The sequence below is a fragment of the Miscanthus floridulus genome, chromosome 17 (genome assembly GCF_019320115.1).
Source record: "Miscanthus floridulus cultivar M001 chromosome 17, ASM1932011v1, whole genome shotgun sequence".
NCBI lineage: Eukaryota > Viridiplantae > Streptophyta > Magnoliopsida > Poales > Poaceae > Miscanthus > Miscanthus floridulus.
In genome coordinates, this window is record NC_089596.1 from 101,197,848 (window position 1) to 101,216,145 (window position 18,298).

The 18,298-nt window shown below is 48.6% G+C and overlaps 1 pseudogene; it reads right to left on the reverse strand.

The window, feature by feature from the left end:
* Nucleotides 1-1,943: 1,943 nt before the first annotated feature.
* LOC136516092 (sphinganine C4-monooxygenase 1-like) lies at nucleotides 1,944-7,232 on the reverse strand (annotated as a pseudogene).
* Nucleotides 7,233-18,298: the final 11,066 nt, after the last annotated feature.

Sequence of the window (18,298 nt, forward strand, 5' to 3'; positions counted from 1 at the left end):
GATGAGGCAATCTTCAATGGGCAAACACCTCCAGAGAGTGCTCATCTCATTTGGAGTAAACTTGTTGATTTGTATGGAAAGTCCAAATGTGATGAGGCATATGAGTACGAGTCAATGGAAGACATGTCCATTGAATCTTCATACAGTGGAGAAACCTCAAGGAACCAACGAAGCATCGAGCATCTATCAAGTTCACAAACAACCTTGCTCACCTTTGTTTGATAGGTGTCTGATCACGCATCTACGACATCATTAGGAGGAGAAGACAAAGAACCAACTAACAGTGGAGAGGAGGAACACAACAGAGATGCTAATGAAGAGGAGGAAGAGAGAGATGCGGATGCAAGGGACCAAGAGGGAGATGCTACTGTAGAGGATGAAGAGAGAGATGCTAATGCAGAGGTGCAGCAATCTGAACCTCCTCATCAACCCTGGAGAAGAAAGAGCATAGTCACCCGGTGGCCAGAGGACAAGCTAGTTGTCACCCAGATAAGAATGAGGAGGTTGGTTGGTCTGATTGCTAGACAAAGGATCTCCTTGGTCCTGCCTTCATTTAATTCACTAAGTGAACAAGACAAGATGACTTTATTTGATGAGTGTGTCCAGCGTTGGTTGGAGTTTCTAGAAGAATTGAAGGCTATTGCGTGTAAGAAGATAATGCAGATGGTAGCCAAGAGTTGGAGAACCCACAAAAGCGACCTTACATGCAATTTTGTCAACAAAGGGTTGGATGCCACGATGAAGCACACATACATTCCGAAAAGAAGATTGGGCAGCGTTTGTGAAACTGAAGAACAATGAAGAAGCAAACGCAACAAGTGAGAAGTACAAGAAGCTTCGGGAGAGGAACTTGCATGACCACTGCCTAGGGACAGCAGGGTATGAAGGAAAGGCTACAAAGTGGGAGCAGGAGGACAGAGAGTTAGCTGCCCAAAGCATCAATAATCCTTGGGACAAGTTTCCAAGTGGCCGCCCAAGGAATTGGCTACGTGCATGGAGTACTTTGGTTAAGTCAGAAGGGTGTTGAGATTCATTGGGTGAAAGATTCAGCTGAAAGTGTATCTAAGCAAATTTTAGAGAAGCAAGGAGCCCTTGAGTCTTCAGGGCTCACTTTGGTTAGGGAAAAGGATGTGCTCACAGAGGTCTTGGGCAGCCCATAACAGACAGGGCACGGGCGTGGTGTGTCTAGTTACAGTGGTTGGAAGCATTGGCCAGACTACGGCGACATATACAGAAAGAGGAAGAAATCAACAAGTGATGTGGATGTGGAAGCCATCAAAGAAGAAGTTAGAAGCCAAGTGATAGAAGAAGTTACTAAGAAGTCACACATGATATCATGGCCATGCTATGTGACCAAGGAGTGCATTTGAAGTCACCTTCCAACACCCCTAGCCTTGTAGGTGGTAGGAAGAGCAGCTGTGCCTCAACCTCGGATGCAGTCGACAGAGATTACCTCGATGGACTTGAGGCAACTCCAGATCCAGATATTGTTGACCTTCTGACAGAGCCAACACCTTGTACCCTTGTAATCAACCCTATGTCATGATGCTTGTGATGACCACAAACAGGGACAGCTAATGTGTTTGGTGCCACCCAACTAGCTCGCGTGGATTATGGCCTAGGCTTTCAGGACTCTCGTCAATAAACCACCCTGCGTATGGATGCATACTTATTTATCACTTTAAACATATTACTCATTTTAAAATATTTTAAATCTTACTACGTGACAAAAAATTTCAAACAAACCCATATATTTTAGTATATATAATATCATCACAGTAGTATATAAAAAAATATGCCCACATACTCTATGCATACTTACACATATAACATTATAACATAATACTACTTCGGGTGATCTAATATGATCATATACTCAGTATGCATATATTTTATTGGGTCATATACAGTCTAAATCTTGAGATACACATGTATGAGAATAGCTACTTGTTGCTTCTCCTGTAGTCAAGGCCAGGTGCCCAGACCTAGAGTACTCCTTCTCTGTCCTCAATGAGGAAGGGCATGTACGTCCCAAAAATCTTGTCCCACACCATGAAGAGCTTAGAGTAGTTATACTTGCCACCACGCAACTGGTGGTGCACGTCGTGATACGCCGTGTTGTTCCAGAAGCTCAGGCGATCCCAGCTGGGTAGCAGCGACAGGCCACAGTGGTTGTCAATGACCTTAATGCTGTAGAGTGAGAAGAAGAAGATAGAAGCCCTCGGCGACATGCCGGACACCAGGAAGGCGGCCGTGCCACCGATGGTGTCAGTGATGAAGCTCTCGAGGGGGTGTCCGTACAAGGCTCCGAACGAGTAGGGAACCACGAGACGGTGGTGCCACGAGTGGAGGTTCCGGTAGAGGAACCTGTTGGCATGTGTAGGGCTCGGTGCCATGCGTACCGCCACAAGTCGAACCAGACCATAGCCACTGCGATTTGGCTGGCTAACTTCAGATAGGAGGTCTTCGTACTTATGGCGCTCTCTGCTTCTTTGACCTGCTGTATCCCAATTAAATTCAACGAAATAGCTAACTCATTATCATTGTCACAAGCACCGCATAATAAATTGTACGTCCAATTGCAACGTATTATATGTAGCAAGGAACCGTACAAAAAAGAGCCATACAATTAATCTTGCATGCTGGCACACGCAATGAAATAATAATGATCTTAAAGCATATATACTAGGCACGTACCTTGAACATCATCACCATGGTCACCATGGCAACCTGCACGAGCTGCTGCTTGAGGACGTTGCTGATGACTTGTCGCTTCGACACATGGTTCTTGCTATCTTCATGAGTGCTTGGGTGCAACCTGTATTTGTCCATATACATGGACTGGCCAAGCGTTGCATGCAGGCCACAATACGCCCAGTGCACCACAATGGGCACAAGGACGGCCAAACCTTCGTCAGAGTAGTAGCTCCGTTTGTGTTCTCTAGTTTATTTTGCTTGCTGTTCGATCGATCGATGTACGTACAGTGCAGTGTGCTATGCAGGTACTGATGTGTGTCGATCTTACTACCGGAACGTCTCTATATATAGTCTTGCTCTCTTGACTTTTATACGCATACCAGGGAGGGCTGACGACGATTATTTTCATGCAGCAACGACTCACGACTGGGTACATTGCTGCTGCTTACCTGTGTCGTCGTGATGTGACCACAGGGAGGGACTTGGCTCACTTGACCTTTATGCGTACCAGGTAGGACTTTGGTCCGTATACACATGCGTTTTAGACTTAAGAAAAGGCTAGTAGTAGTGTAGACTAACTTACCTTGCTGGACTTGGACTATGTCGATCACAATTAAAGGTGACACATTTTCATTGCAGTTTTTGCTTTGTTACTTCTAAATAACTGTGAGCCGTTCATTTAATTAGATCGAATGGTTAGTGTGTTCCAACGGTCTGTGAGAGGCTACATTTATTGTGTTTTAGAAGCCCCTTTTAATTATGTGACTTAGTTTTAATCGAGTTAGCATAACTTACAAACTTGATTATGTTAAATCATTGAAGTTCACGTCTCAATTAACTTGTTAGCCGTCGAACTTTTTTTCGTACATATAACATGTTTTTAATTGACTATATAATGTGATTGTTGTACAATTTTAATGTAATTGGGTATCATAAATTTTTTATCACTTTTAAGAAAAAATATAGAGATAGACTAAAGTAGTAAAGTAATAAAATTTAATATGATTAGTCATATTAAGGGTGCAGTAATTAAGAGGATCGCGTCATAAGAGGGATTTCAAAATATTCTTTATTTTTCTTTTCTTAGATTAATTCCAGAGGCGGTTGAGCCTTGGGGGGGGGGGGGGGGGGGGGTTGTACCGTTTTGGTGTTATGCTTGCTCACACATGCATTGATTAGGCGACGTAGCGACCGTCCCTCCAACGGACGTCGAATGAGGCTAGAGGGCCGTGGGGGCTCAAGCCCTCCCACCTTCTCGCTAGAGATAGTTAATAGAGAGGGAGGAGATCGAGAGGTAAGCTCCACGTGTTGCCACTGCTCCAACACCTGCTGCAGAAAGCCATCTACCAGCAGTGGCGGTAGGTCCTCCATTTCTACCAGCGGTGGGTCCTCCACAAACAGCAACGAAAGCAATGCACCCAATGGGATGTTAGGGCCCGTCCCCTGCATGCGAGCAGAGCATTCCGACAGATTAGATCTTTGTGGAGGCACTGATGTTTGCGTAACACCACCAAGAGTTCAGGTGGCTATGGCCTCTGTCGGCATAGCACCTTCGTGGGCACCGACGCCAACATCATCAAGAACGACGCCAACATCATCATCATCCACCGCGGCCTCGCCGACTAAGGCATTTAATGATCTACCTCCTAAAACAGAAAATAGTTGGTTATAGCGACAGGTAAGGGTTCAATTGTACATTAGAACAAATAGCTAGATCCTTCTCAAACAGCTATTGATGGAGGTAGTGGCAGCTATAACGGAAGATTTAAAATCTTTAGAATTATCATGAAGAAATGAGATTGAATCACATGGAATTGACATGTAAGTCTATTTTGTTGACTTCTCAACCACGATGTTTAATTTCTAGAGCATCTCTAGGAGTTTAGTATAATTTATTTGCTAAACTAATAGATCTAGCAAGTTAACATAAAAATAACAACATTAAATTTTGTCCTAAGCTTTCTAAACGATTTTGCATTGGGACCCCAAACTATTTGTAACTAAGAGCATCTCCAAGAGTTTTCAAAACAATCTCCCAATCCATGATTTTGGAAAGATTGAAAAAAATACATCTCCAACAACTCACAATCTCACCTCCAAATCTTTTGGCACTGGAAAAAATCGACCCCTTCACGCGGATAGTTACGTGCGTGTATCCACCGTGCCAATCCAAGGTGGAAGGACGTGAGAAAGGATAAGAAGTAGGACAGGGTTCCTAATACAAATGTACAAGAGAAAAAAATATAAAAGTGGTTAGGGTGCTTTAGAAATAGTTTGGAATTCCTGATGTAAAATTACCTTCTACCCTTTAAGAGTGATTTTTTAGAAACTGTTGGATAAACCTTTCTTTTGGTGCTCCCAATATTTTTTGGCCACTTGGAAAACTCAATGGTTTTGGAAAGAATTTTTGGTACTCTTGGAGATGCTCTAACCAAATCTTTTTAATAGTTTCTTTGTCTCTTACCGCTATCTCATCTGGAGTCCTTTATTTTCTTAATTTACACATACATCCAGTTTACTCCTATCTTGAGAGAAAAATGTCGGGTATAGGAAGTGGATACAGAGTTCCTCTCGACGATGGAAATTTACGAGTTAGAGGATATTTGACAACTTTTCATTTCTAAGAAGCTCTTTTACCAAATTTTTGAGGGACGCTCTTTTCTCTTTTTGCTAAAACATCGAATAGAGAGTAGTTTTATAAAAACTGCCGGAGATGCTCGGCTAGCAATGGATCGGAGTCTACTGCTCCAAACATAGGTCTTTATGGGAGGCAGTTGGAGGAGGGCACATGGCAAGCGAGGAATGGTTGAGATCGAGTTGTTGGTGCTATGTCAAACTAGTACTCCTTTATTATCAAAAATAGGATTTGTGTGCGCTGAGCTTCTAATAGTGAGGTGTATGTAAGATTTTATTTTCAGCTAATTAAGTACTCACTATGTTCAAAAAAAATTCATTCTCATTTTTAGGAGTCACTACATCTTAATTTTAACCAAATATATATAAATATATTAATATTTATGATGCTTATAAGTATCATTAGATTAATTATAAAATATATCTTTATAATAAATCTATTTGGAGATAATATTTTATATAAACCTAGTCAAATTTAGGAACATTTAATTTAGCTCAAATTTAGAATAACATTTTTCTTGGAGAGAGGGTATCCTATCCTGCACGGTCTCGTTTCTCGAGAAAGCAAACCTTTTAGAATATAGTTAGATATATAGAAAGTAGCATCAATATATGCATCTCTAAATAAGTTTTATTGTAAAAGTGTATGATGCGATCAATCTCATCATACTTACTACGTAGTATTAGCATTTTTTTTATATATCTGATCAAATTTAAAATAATTTGACTTCTCGAGAAGTGTGTGTTACCACCTCCCCGACCAGAGGATCATCACACAAAGGGGAAAATTAAAAAGGAGAATCACACATCGATCCATCTATTCATGAAGACACCGATTATTATTGTTTTTTGAGGGAAGACACCGATTATTATTTTACTTGGAGTACATGCATAGAGTAGAGGCCGGCACAAGCAGGTGTGGATTTGTCAAGTGGTGCAGCAATAGCAGCTACCGTGCACGCACTTGCCGCTGACGAAGCCCGCTTTCTTGCAGCACTTGTTGCAGAGGCCCGGCCGTATTATGCACCTATAAAGGCATTTGATCTCTGGATTGTTGTCATCGCCGCAAGAAAACAATTCAGTTTCAGTGCCCACCCCAATTCTGGCCGCCTCATCTGCATCGCCGTTATTAATATATCATCATATGATCATATCCATGTCGACCATGATCCATGCATATGGAGGAATTTGCTGCTCATTCCATTACAAGTTGATTTTCCTCCTAAAAAGCCACAATGACTTATAGAGCTAATTACAAGGAAGACAGCGATTTATTCTGAAGGTACTGAAGAAAAGAAAAGCCTGGCATCATCTTTCCTTCTGGCATTGAAAGGGAGCAGACTTGAATCTATCTTGGACAGAAATATATTGGGTGTCCGAATGGAGCTGCTAAAAGAAGTCGCTCAAATTGCAAAGAGTTGCTTGAGTATGAAAGGGGAAGAACGGCCATTAATGTCAGAAGTGGCTGAAAGGTTGAGATTTATACGGAGAACCTGGCGAGAACAGTTGACTGAGCATGCTAGTGAAGAAACTGACAGCCTGTTCGTTTGGCTGTGGCTTGTCGTAAACAATCGTAAATTTCCAGCTGGAACAATATTTTTCTCTCACACAAACCAGCCAGCAGTACTTCTTCACGAACCAGCAACGATACGAATCAGCCAACCGAACAGGCTAGCTCTCGAAAGGAACGTGATCTGTGTGCACTTGTGCAATCCCCGTACTGGACGGCATGTCGTCTCGCCCCCGCGTCGCCCCTCCCACGCGGGCGACTCGGGTGGCCCAACCACAGCCGCCGCCCCCCCCCCCCTCCCCTCTCCCCCCTCCCTTGCTGCACCGCCGCCGGAGCAGGCCGCCGACAAGGCCGTGCAGCTCGCCGGGATGGCGGCGGCGGGGCCTCTCATCCTCGCGCCTTGGCAGAGCAGCGGCGCAGGCTGTAGCGGGCCGGCTGGGCGTGGCCTCGCCTGAGCCGCATGGGGCTCGGGGGAGCCGCCTGGCCGCGGCTGCGGCAATGCCGGCCGGAGCCCAGGCAGGCGCTCGATGGTGGCGGCCGCGGGATCTCCTTCTTCCCCTCCGCCGTCCCCTTCCTCCTCGTATGGCAGCGTCGGCGGCGACGTTCTGGGCTGCTCTTGGGCCTGGGCGGCTAGATCCGGTGCACTGAAAGCCGGATCCGGCGACCCATGGCTGGGGGCGGCAGCGACAGCTTGGGGCACCGGGTTCTCTGCCCTAGCGGCTAGATCCGACGCCCTTTGGGCTGGGGGCGGCGCCCACCGTGGTGGGACACTCGCGACCGGCGGTGCCCGGCAGCATCGGCTGCAGGTGCCAGAGCCGGCGACGTCGTTCAGCAACGGGCTTCGGTGTGCGGCAGTGTGACGCACGCGGCAGGGTAAGCCCGATCCTGTGTTGCTCGACCGAGGGGGTGGCGGCCGACGCAGCTATGCGACTGCTGTGTGCAGCTGGCGCGTCGATGCCTCTCTGGAAGGGTTTCGTTGGGATGGCGGGGCAGTGACGACAGTGGCGACAACAGGATAGGGTCCGGGTCTTGGTCGGACGTTTGTGCTGGGGAACCCTTGGGCGAAAGCCTTGACAACGGCGATGTCTGTGGGCGCCACATCCCCTGTTGAGGGCGTCGTGTTCTCCAGCACTGCCTTCCACAGGGTGAAAACCCGGTCCATCTTGGACGAGCGACAGTGGCGTTCTCGACGTCATGCCCTTATTGAAGGCATCGCTGAATGGATCTCGTCTCAACCACGACGTTGCCTTTGGTTGATGCTCTTAGCTTCTCGGCGCCCGGTCTGCGTGTGGAGGGAGGACTTGCAGCGTGAAGTCGGAACTGCTACGTCAAGGGATGTGGCTCGACAACGATGAGATGAGGCGAACCACCCCCTCTTTCATCTACTGGGAGGCTTTGAAGGTGTGGCAAATGCCGGGGGCGGGGCGGAGGGTCAAGATAGGAAGTCGGAGCTGCTCTTTGTTTTGAGCTTGGCAATGATGACCTGTTGCGACCTCTCGCTTTGGGCCATCTTTTTTTCTTCATTAGGTTCGTCCGTGTCTGCCTTGGGAAGTCGGAGCTGCTGGTTGCTTTGTAACCACGCTCGACAATGATGACTCATGACAGTTTTGTTTCCCTTCCATGTCGCGTGGGTGGGTCAGCCATTCGTGTGGTGTGTGTTGGCACCACGTTTTGCTACCCTTCTTGTACATAATTTTCTTGGGTGAATTGGATTCTTGCCCTTACAATTTTCAGCAGTTGGAGATTTGCCCTTACAATTTGAGGAATTGGAGATTTGCCCTTCATATTCTTGCCCTCCCTGAGCTTTGGCCTTTTATACGTATGAAGCCTTCTTGGACCCACTTGCAGCACTTGTATGTCTGTATTGGACCAAAATGCCCCCCTGGACAAGAGGAAAAGGGAGAGGCGAATGGCTGAAGCCGCATCCATCCATCTCCCATGCTTTTCCCTTCTCCCTCCCGTGTTCTCTCTCCCTCCCGTCTCTCTCCCTCCTGTGTTCTTCCCCTTTCTTCCTCAACAAACCGTAGAATGGGAGAGTGGAGACAGCGGGCGATTGGAAGCCGACGCATGATGATAGTATCTGCGGCTGCGACGAACCCTAACCACCCGTGCGTGTCCAGTGGTGGCGATGGAGGCGCCCTGATGGAGGGACCGGAGTCGGGCGCACCGATTTGCCGCACTGGTGCGGCAACGATGGAGAACACTGCTCCTAGGTAATCTTTCCTCCTCCTTTCCCTTGTTTAATTGTGGTGACCACAGTTCCCTTGATTTGGTGGAATCGATTAGCTGTGCATGTATACACTTTGATTTGGAGTTTGATTTACTGCATGGTAGGGATGGGATGTTTGTGCTAGAGGTTAAAGTCCAAGGTTTTGCTTCCAAAGATTCTGCTAGTAGGAAATGTTACACAAAAGGCCATGCGTTTAAGTGGGTTGTGGAGTATGGGTCAATGTCACTGGACTTACTATTGAAAAATCTGGCAACTGAATTGAATCTGAGCAGTAACCAGACACCCACTGTTTGGTTCTTTGACAAAAGATTGAATGAGGATGCCAGAATAGTTGGTGAGATTCAAATGCTAGATTTGTTTGAAATGTATAAGGAGGAGATGAGCTGTGAGGTTGTGGTAGGTGTATTCGATAGGTCAATTTGTGTGGAAACTGAATTTGATGCCATGGAGCCTATATGTGTGGTTTCTCATGATGATGCAAATGTTCAATTAGAGGCAGAGGCAGCTGCCAACATGTCTAAAGAACCCACTAATGCTGCTCCTGATAATCTAGAGACAGCTGTTGATGTCGAGCCAAATAGAGAACCCGATATATTCGATAGGTCAATTTGTGTGGAAGCTGAATTTGATGCCATGGAGCCTATATGTGTGGTTCCTCATGATGATGCAAATGTTCAATTAGAGGCAGAGGCAGCTACCAACATGTGTAAAGAACCCACTAATGCTGCTCCTGATAATCCAGAGGCAGCTGTTGATGTCGAGCCAGATAGAGAACCCGATATATTTGATAATGCTGAGGAATATGTGGGTGTTGATGATGAGGCCATGTATGGGATTGTGCCGGTTGCTCCTCAATTTGCAAAGCCAACTGACAATTCTAACACTAATGTTAGGGCTGAGCCAACTTATGCTGAGCCATCTGATCCATTCTTCCATGTTGAGGCAGAGGCAGAGGTGGATGATGCTGACCCTCTCGAGGTCCAAGTACTGCATGATCCAAACAACCCAAAAATAGAGGTGGGGGCGTTGTTTCCTGATATAGTTGCATTCAGAAAAGCAATAAGGCACTATACTGTGAACAAGGGGTTTGAGCTTGCTGCTGGGTACAAATCAGATAAGTCAAGATTCATAGCTAGGTGTGCTACTGAGGGATGCCCTTGGAGAATACATGCTTCCACCATTTTTGATAAGAAAACTGTATAGGTACATTCTTTGTAGTTGTTGTTTTGTATTTGATAAATGTTCTTGTTTCTATTTGCAAAAGCATTACCATGTCTATCTGCCTTTCTGTAGATCAAAAAGCTTCCTTCAGATCATGATTGTCCTACCACCAAGATTAGAGTAGGGAGAATGGCTTCTCAGGGCTGGTGTGCAGATAGGCTTGGAGATTGGGTAAAGAAGAATCCAACAAAGAGAGCAAAGGAAGCAAAAGAGAAATTGGAGGGTGACTTTGGAATTAAACTAAAGTACTCAAAAGCTTGGTCTGGATTGAAGGTCGCCTTGGATAAAGTTCATGGTACGTATGAAGAGAGCTTCCAACTTCTTTTCAATTGGGCTGCTCAACTAAAACAAAGTTCATTTGGAAGTCATGTAGACATAGAGTTAAAGAAGATTGGTAAAAAATATAGGTTCAAGAGGGTTTTTGTTGCTTTGAAGCCATGCATTGATGGATTCCTAGCTGGTTGTAGACCTTTCATCGGTGTAGATGCATCTTTTTTGCATGGAAAGTACACTGGACAGTTGGCTGCAGCAACAGGTGTTGATGGGCACAACTGGCTGTACCATATAGCATATGCTATTTTTTACTCAGAGACTGAGGATAACTGGACCTGGTTCCTAAAAAATCTGCACAAAGTCATAGGAGACCCACCAGGACTAGTTTTGTGTTCAGATGCTTGTAAAGGACTAGAGAAAGCTGTGGGGGCTGTTTTTCCACAAGCTAAAAACAAGGAGTGCATGAGGCATATGTACAGCAACTTCATGAAACACTTCTCAGGGGATGTTTTCACTGACCATCTCTACCCTGCAGCTAAGAGCTATACTAACTATATGTTTAAGTGGCATATGAACAAAATTTTTGAGTATGCTCCAGCTGCACTTAAGTACCTTGACCAGCATCATGGTAGAATTTGGTACATAAGTGCCTTTTCTGAAGAGAGCAAATGTGATTATTTGACTAACAATGTTTCTGAGAGTTTCAATTAGATGCTCAATTATATGACAGCATTGCTCAATTAGATGCTAGGAGAAGTGCCAAGACCTATCAGACCTAAGCATTGGCAAGACCTAAGAATTGGCTACAGCCTCAAGAGCCTAAGCTCTAACATTGCTCAAATAGATAACAGAATGGCAGCAAGGCTGCAAATTCCAAACTCAATTATTAGTAAATAGCTATTGTCATACATCTAATAGGCAAAAGCCACACACACGGCTACATCACTTCCAAATTGTGCTCAGAATACAACCAATGACTACACCTACACACACGGCTACAATAATGACATAGTCCTTCTTTAGAATCTCTACTTGCACCTTCAACTTCGAGACATCATTCACAGCATTGTCAAGTTTTGCCTTTATTTTATCGAAATCTTCCTTGAACTCTAGAATAGGGTCGACAGACCCATGTCCACCATCTGCACAACTGGGAAGGATCGCCTTCTTCCACCAAATTGGATGCTGCTCTAGATTGCGTAGGACACCTTCATACTGCTTCTCGGACATGATGATGCCACATGTAATTAGGTCATCCTGCAACCGATGAAACCATACCTTCATAACCACCATCCAAAAGCACAAAATTGAACAAAAAAAAATTGACTTACTTTGATGTTGTTCGGACACTTGACGAAGGTCTAGCCAAAAGTGGCCTACTGCTTGCTTTGGATCCGTACTAATTTCACCTTGCAGTGTGGGCAGTCCACGAGTGGGGCGAAAGCCGAGCTTTGGATGCCCCCCGAGCTGGAGCCAGCAGCACCACCTCCCATATACTGACTGCCACTCATCTGGGCAACAACAGGCACCATATGCACATGACAAAGATAGGCGGGCGTCAACGGCAATAAGAAGCAGACGCGCCAAAGGTCGGGCCACGACGACAATGGGGTGTACCAGGGAAAAAAGGAGAAGAATGGGGCACCTCCAATCGCCGTTGCCTTCAATCGCCGGCGTCGCCTTCAATCTGCGCGGCCACCGCCTCTCGCCGCGCGGCCGCCTCCAATCGCCGCGCGCCGGCCTCAAGGAGCCGTGCGCCCAGCTCCAGTCGCCGCACGCGCCCGCCGCCTGTTGCCCGCGCGCGCACCTCCAGTCGCCCGTGCGCGCGCCCGCCTCGACTAGCCACCTCCAGTCACCCGAGCGCTAGCCTCCAATCGATGGCTAGGGTTCTTCGATTGAGGTAACGAGGAAGAACATGGGAGAGAGAAACCGGTGAGAGAGATAGAGAGAAGACCGTGGGTTCAATACCCGTTCGGTTGAGTTAAAGATTGATGGGACCCAGGGGCATTTGAAGGGTCGAGATGGCGACTAGAGGGGGGGTGAATAGTCTTTTCTAAAACTTAATCGTGTCGGCTAACCGATACAAATACGAAATTAAAACTATCGGTCTAGCCAAGACTATACCCCACTATATATGTTCACTAGCACCTTGCAAAGATAACAATTATGCAACAAAGGTGCTGGGCTAGCTAGAGCTCACCTAACCAATTCTAGGAGCAAGGTTAGACAAACATATGCCACTAGTACTTAAAGCGACAAGGGAGCTCCTACACATGCTAGTAAGCAAAAGCACAAAGCTAACTAAGCTCACTAGCAATGCTCAATAACAAGGCAACTAATGCCTAATTAGAGAGCGCAAATACTTAGCTACACAAACTAAGCAATGTGACTAACAAGGTTACAAAAACCAAATTAGCCACGCAAGGGAGCTACTTCTATGCTACACAAGCAAGAAGGTAATTAGCAAGCTACACAAGCTATCTAATTACAAGAGCAACTACACAAGCTTAATATGTATAAAAGTAATTGCAAGCTTATGTAATGGGGATGCAAACCAACGGGAAGAATAAGGTTGACACGATGATTTTTCTCCCGAGGTTCACGTGTTTGCCAACACGCTAGTCCCCGTTGTGTCGACCGCTCACTTGATGGTTCGGCGGCTAATTAGCATCATCCGCTAAGCCTGCACGTCGGGCGCCGTAAGAACCTACCCCTTGAGTGAGGGTAGCTCAATGACACGCTTTACTAGAGTTGCTCTTCGCGGCTCCCGCGGGGTGAGCACAATGCCCCTCACAAGCACTTCTCCGGAGCGCCGCACAAGCTTCTTGCGCGCTTCGACGAAGACCACCACCAAGCCGTCTAGGAGGTGGCAACCTCCAAGAGTAACAAGCACCACCGGCTTGCAACTCAATCACCTAGTGTCACTCGATGCAACCTCACGATGCAATCGCACTAGAATCGCTCACTCACACAATCGAATGATCACTATCAAGTATATGTGTGATGGAGGGCTCCCAAGCACTCACAAGCATGGACACTAAGTCCCTTGAGGTGCTCAGCACCAGCCATGGCTGAAGGCCACTTCTATTTATAGCCCCAAGGGCTAAACTAGCCGTTACCCCTTCACTGGACAACGGTCGGGCCGACCGAATGCTCCGGTCGTGTTGACCGGACGCTGGACCTCAGCGTCCGGTCGCTCGTAGACGACCACGTGTCCCGATTCCAACGGTCACTTGACCTGACCGGACGCTCCAGCTTCAATTGACCGGACGCTGAACCCCCAGCGTCCGGTCGTTTCCAGTAAGCTCCCGAGCATGACCGGACGTGTCCGGTCGAATGCGATCGGACGTAGCCAGCGTCCGGTCACACTCTAGCTTCTGCGTCACCGTACGTCAGCCTGACCGGACACAGCCTGCCAGCGTCCGGTGCTTTCAGACCCAGCGTTCGGTCAGTTGACCGAAGCCAGCGTCTTTGCGACCAACTCGTTTTCACTTCTAACTTTTTCACCCTTGCTCCAATGAGCTACCCACCAAGAATTTGCATCCGGCGCAATAGAAAATAGGCCTTCCATTTTCTCGAAAGCGCTGAATCCCGCCGAGCTTGCGAAGCGGGAGGGAGAGAGGGACCCAAACCCATCTCACCCCTACAAACACCACCTCCTTTGTAAATGTGCCAACACCACCAAGTGTACACCACCATGTGTATGTGTGTTAGCATTTTCACAATCATTTCCCAAAGGATGTTAGCCACTCAACTTGCCACGCCACTCGATCCTAGCGACAATGTAAAGTTAGATCACTCGAGTGGCACTAGATGACCGATATACAAACAAGTTTACCCCTCTTGATAGTACGGCTATCTATCCTAAACCCGGTCATAAACTTCTCTACACACCTATGATCGGTGAAATGAAATGCCCTAGGTTATACCTTTGCCTTGCGCATTCCATTCCATCTCCTCCAATGTTGATGCAACACATGCACCAACACGATCAACAATGATATGATCCATTTCATATTATCACATGATCATATTGGTTCATCGATCTTGACTTTACTTGCTCTTCACCGTTGCCATCGTCCATCGGCGCCAAGTCTTGCTCAAGCTTCACCGCCACGCGGTCCATCACTCCAAAGTCTTTGACTTGCCCTTTGTGGGGGTATTAACCCCTATACCCTTACGGCTAAGCTTGGGCTGGCCCGGATCGATGGGTTCAGTCCACGCGAAAGACGACGTGCGGCTCAGTCAACCTGATCGGAGTTCCGCACAAGGAATCAAGATGGATTTGGCGACCAAGCAGGATCCTGGTCGGTTAGAATAGGAATCCTTATCTGGCCACATATGGCAATTGTAACTGACTAGGATTAGTTTCCAGATCTGTAACCCTGCCCCCCGGACTATATAAGGCGGGCAGGGGACCCCTCTAAAAAACATCTCTCATTGACATACAGCAATACAAATCAGACGCAGGACGTAGGTATTACGCCTTCTTGGCGGCCGAACCTGGATAAAACCTCGTGTCTGTCTTGCGTCACCGTCTTGTTTGGGACTTGCGCATCTGTCTGCCGATAATCTACTACCTTGGGCATACCCCTAGGTAGACTGCCGACCATATTTCGTCGACAGTGGCGCGCCAGGTAGGGGGTGTGCGTACTGCTCTCCAAGCAAACAAGATGGTCATCATCTCCGGCTCCATGGCTACGCCCAACGGCCTCACGTTCACCGTCGGCCAGATCACCTGGACCACCGGCCCCGACGTTTCCATCGCCATGACCGCGGAGGAGGCGTGGATTCAACCCGCGCCGACGACTACTCCACCTGCATCGGCTACGGCTCCGACCACGGTGGACACGGCTCCGACCACGACGAACGTGGCTCCGACCACGATGGATCTGGCTCCGACCATGGTACATCTGGCTCCGACCACGATTACAGCCACGCCGACAACCCGTCGTCCGCTTCCCCGCTACAAAGGAAAGCAGATCGACGACACCGACTTGCTCGACTCCATCGATCGGGTCGGCATCAAACTCGCTGAAACCCTAGCTCTGGTAAGTACGATTCAAAGCCAACCTAATGAGCAGGTAACATCTCCCCGCAACAGATCTATCCGACCAGCTCGGACCAGTCGTCCTGCACGACTTGGAACAGATCTTGTGGTCGTATCTACCCCTGAGGGGCGCTCCGCTCGTCGCCAGCCAGCCTTCGCGACGGGTCTCCGACTCTGCGAGTACGAGGTCCCGAAGGAGAACCACCAGGTCCAGCCCTACGGCCTGCGAAACGCTGCCTCCAGCTACGCGTACAACCTACGACGCCGCTCGGATCTGTGTCCTATACATCGATCTCGGCCGAAGCCATGCAACATCGTCAACATGGTCCGGATCGAAGATTATCAAGAAGGATCCGTCCACACAGTCCGAGAGGGTGATTCCAGCTCCTCATCCGGCATTGCTTCCAACGCATCGGTCCACACCGAGCTTCAGCGTCACGAAGATGAAGGCGTCAAATACGATCTGGATCTACCAGACCACGCCCCGGGTTTCCCCCAATTTCCGTCTTTCCCGCCAAGACGAGGGGATTTAATCCATGTTGTCAGCAACGACGAGCCGCCAGCGGTTGGCGAAACAGAACAAGAAAAGACTGCACGCGAAGCACGCAATATTGACCGGTTTAATCGCCGGCAAACCGAAGCTGGAGCAGACCAGGAGGCACGACGCATAAGGGTCCAGCCACGTGACCTCAACAATGCTTTCGACAGGGTGGGGGACAAACAAGTCTTCAAGACCCCAAGCGCCAACGTAGCCGTCGCCATGGCGACAATGCAGCGGCTGCCCAACACTCCCGAGACTCAAGTAATCCGTGATGACATACAAGCTTATTTGACGGCTGCTATGGCTCAGACCGCAGAGATGAACCAAGCCCGGGCTCCATCCGTTTCTGTCGAATCAAGCCACAGCCGCCAATACTCAAGTCGCTCACAGCCACTCAACCAACGTGGCTCGCGCAATAACGACCCATCAGACAACCGTCAAGGCGGAAACGGTGGTCGTGATGGTGGTCGGGACGACAACCGCCGCCGGAGGATAACCGCCACGACGTTCGAGGCGACAACCGCCGAGATAACCGCGACAATCGCCGTGATAACCACGGTCGCAGGGCCAACCCAGATGGCAATCGAGATCGCCGCGATGGCAATAACGATCTCCGCCATCACCTCGGTGGACGTGATCTACGTGCTCGCATCAACCAGAGAGCCGACGATCGTGCATCCCATGAAAGCTATCGCCGTATGGAGTATGACACCGCCCACGGTCCGCCGGGCCTGAAGCAGTTCACTCCACACCTGCGCCAAGTCATATGGCCCAAGAATTTCAAGCTCGAGAAGCTTCAGAAGTACGACGGCAAGGAAAACCCCGAATTATGGGTCATGCTCTACGAAACTGCGTGCCGCTCGGCCATGGCCGACGAGCACGTCATGTCTAACTACTTCCCAGTCGCTGTTGGTCATGCAGGTCACCAATGGCTGGTTAGCTTGCCAGCAAACTATTTTGACTCTTGGCAGGAGCTCAGGCAGGCCTTCATCGACAACTTCATCGCTACTTGTGAACAACCCGGCAACAAGTACGATCTGCAGCGGATCCGAGATCGAAAGGATGAACCACTGCGCGAGTACGTTCGGCGTTTCTCGGAGATGCGCATCAAGGTCCCATCAATATCCGACAACGAAGCAATCGAGGCTTTCGTCACCGGCCTCCGTTTCCACGACGCCCTAAGAGACAAGCTCCTCCGGAAGAGACCCGAATCGGTCACAGCGCTTTTGGCCACCGCTAAGAAATATGCGGACGCTGACGACGCTAAAAAGATAATCGTTGAAGAAGCAGCAAGGGTTCCACGCTCCGACCACCCTCCACACCGCGACGATTACCGCAGTAATCGTGGTCGGAACGACAATTTTGACCGCCGCAACCAGCGCAACGACTCCCGCGACCACCGTGATCAACGTAATCAGCGGCGCAACCGCCGTGGCGATTACAGAAACAAGCGCGCTCGGGAAGACGACGGCGAGGTCAATACCGTGAAAAAGGGCGGCGGACGTCGTAACTACGAGGACGACTATGCCAAAGCATTGAAGGGGCCCTGCCAGCTCCATCCTAAGTCGAACCACACCATGGAGAATTGCCGCGTCCTCAAGACTATCTACACGCGTCAACAGGCTCCGGATACGTCCGACAAGCCTAACGACGCGGGGGAACAGCGCAACGAGGACAACGACGACAACGATGCAGACCCTCGTCACAAATACGTCAAGCCGACTGATCGCGTACACACCATCATCGGCGGCAAGGTGTCCATCGAAACCAAACGAGAACGCAAGCTGCTCGCCCGCGCTTGCATGAACGTGGCAAACACCGACAACCTTCTCACCGATCCACGGCTTCCTCCGTGGTCTCACCGTGAAATCTACTTCAGCAGGAAGGACCAATGGGCCGCCATACCCGAGCCAGGGCGTTTTCCCCTGGTCCTCGATCCTTGTATCAACAAGGTTCAATTCGATAGGGTACTGATCGACGGCGGCAGCTCCATTGATATACTGTTCAAGAACAGCCTGCCCGCTCTGAAAATAGCCCAGGCAGACCTGAAGCCGTACGAGGCACAGTTCTGGGGCGTTCTCCCCGGACAGAGCTCCACACCTCTCGGGCAGATCACGCTACCTGTGCAGTTTGGGACTCCGG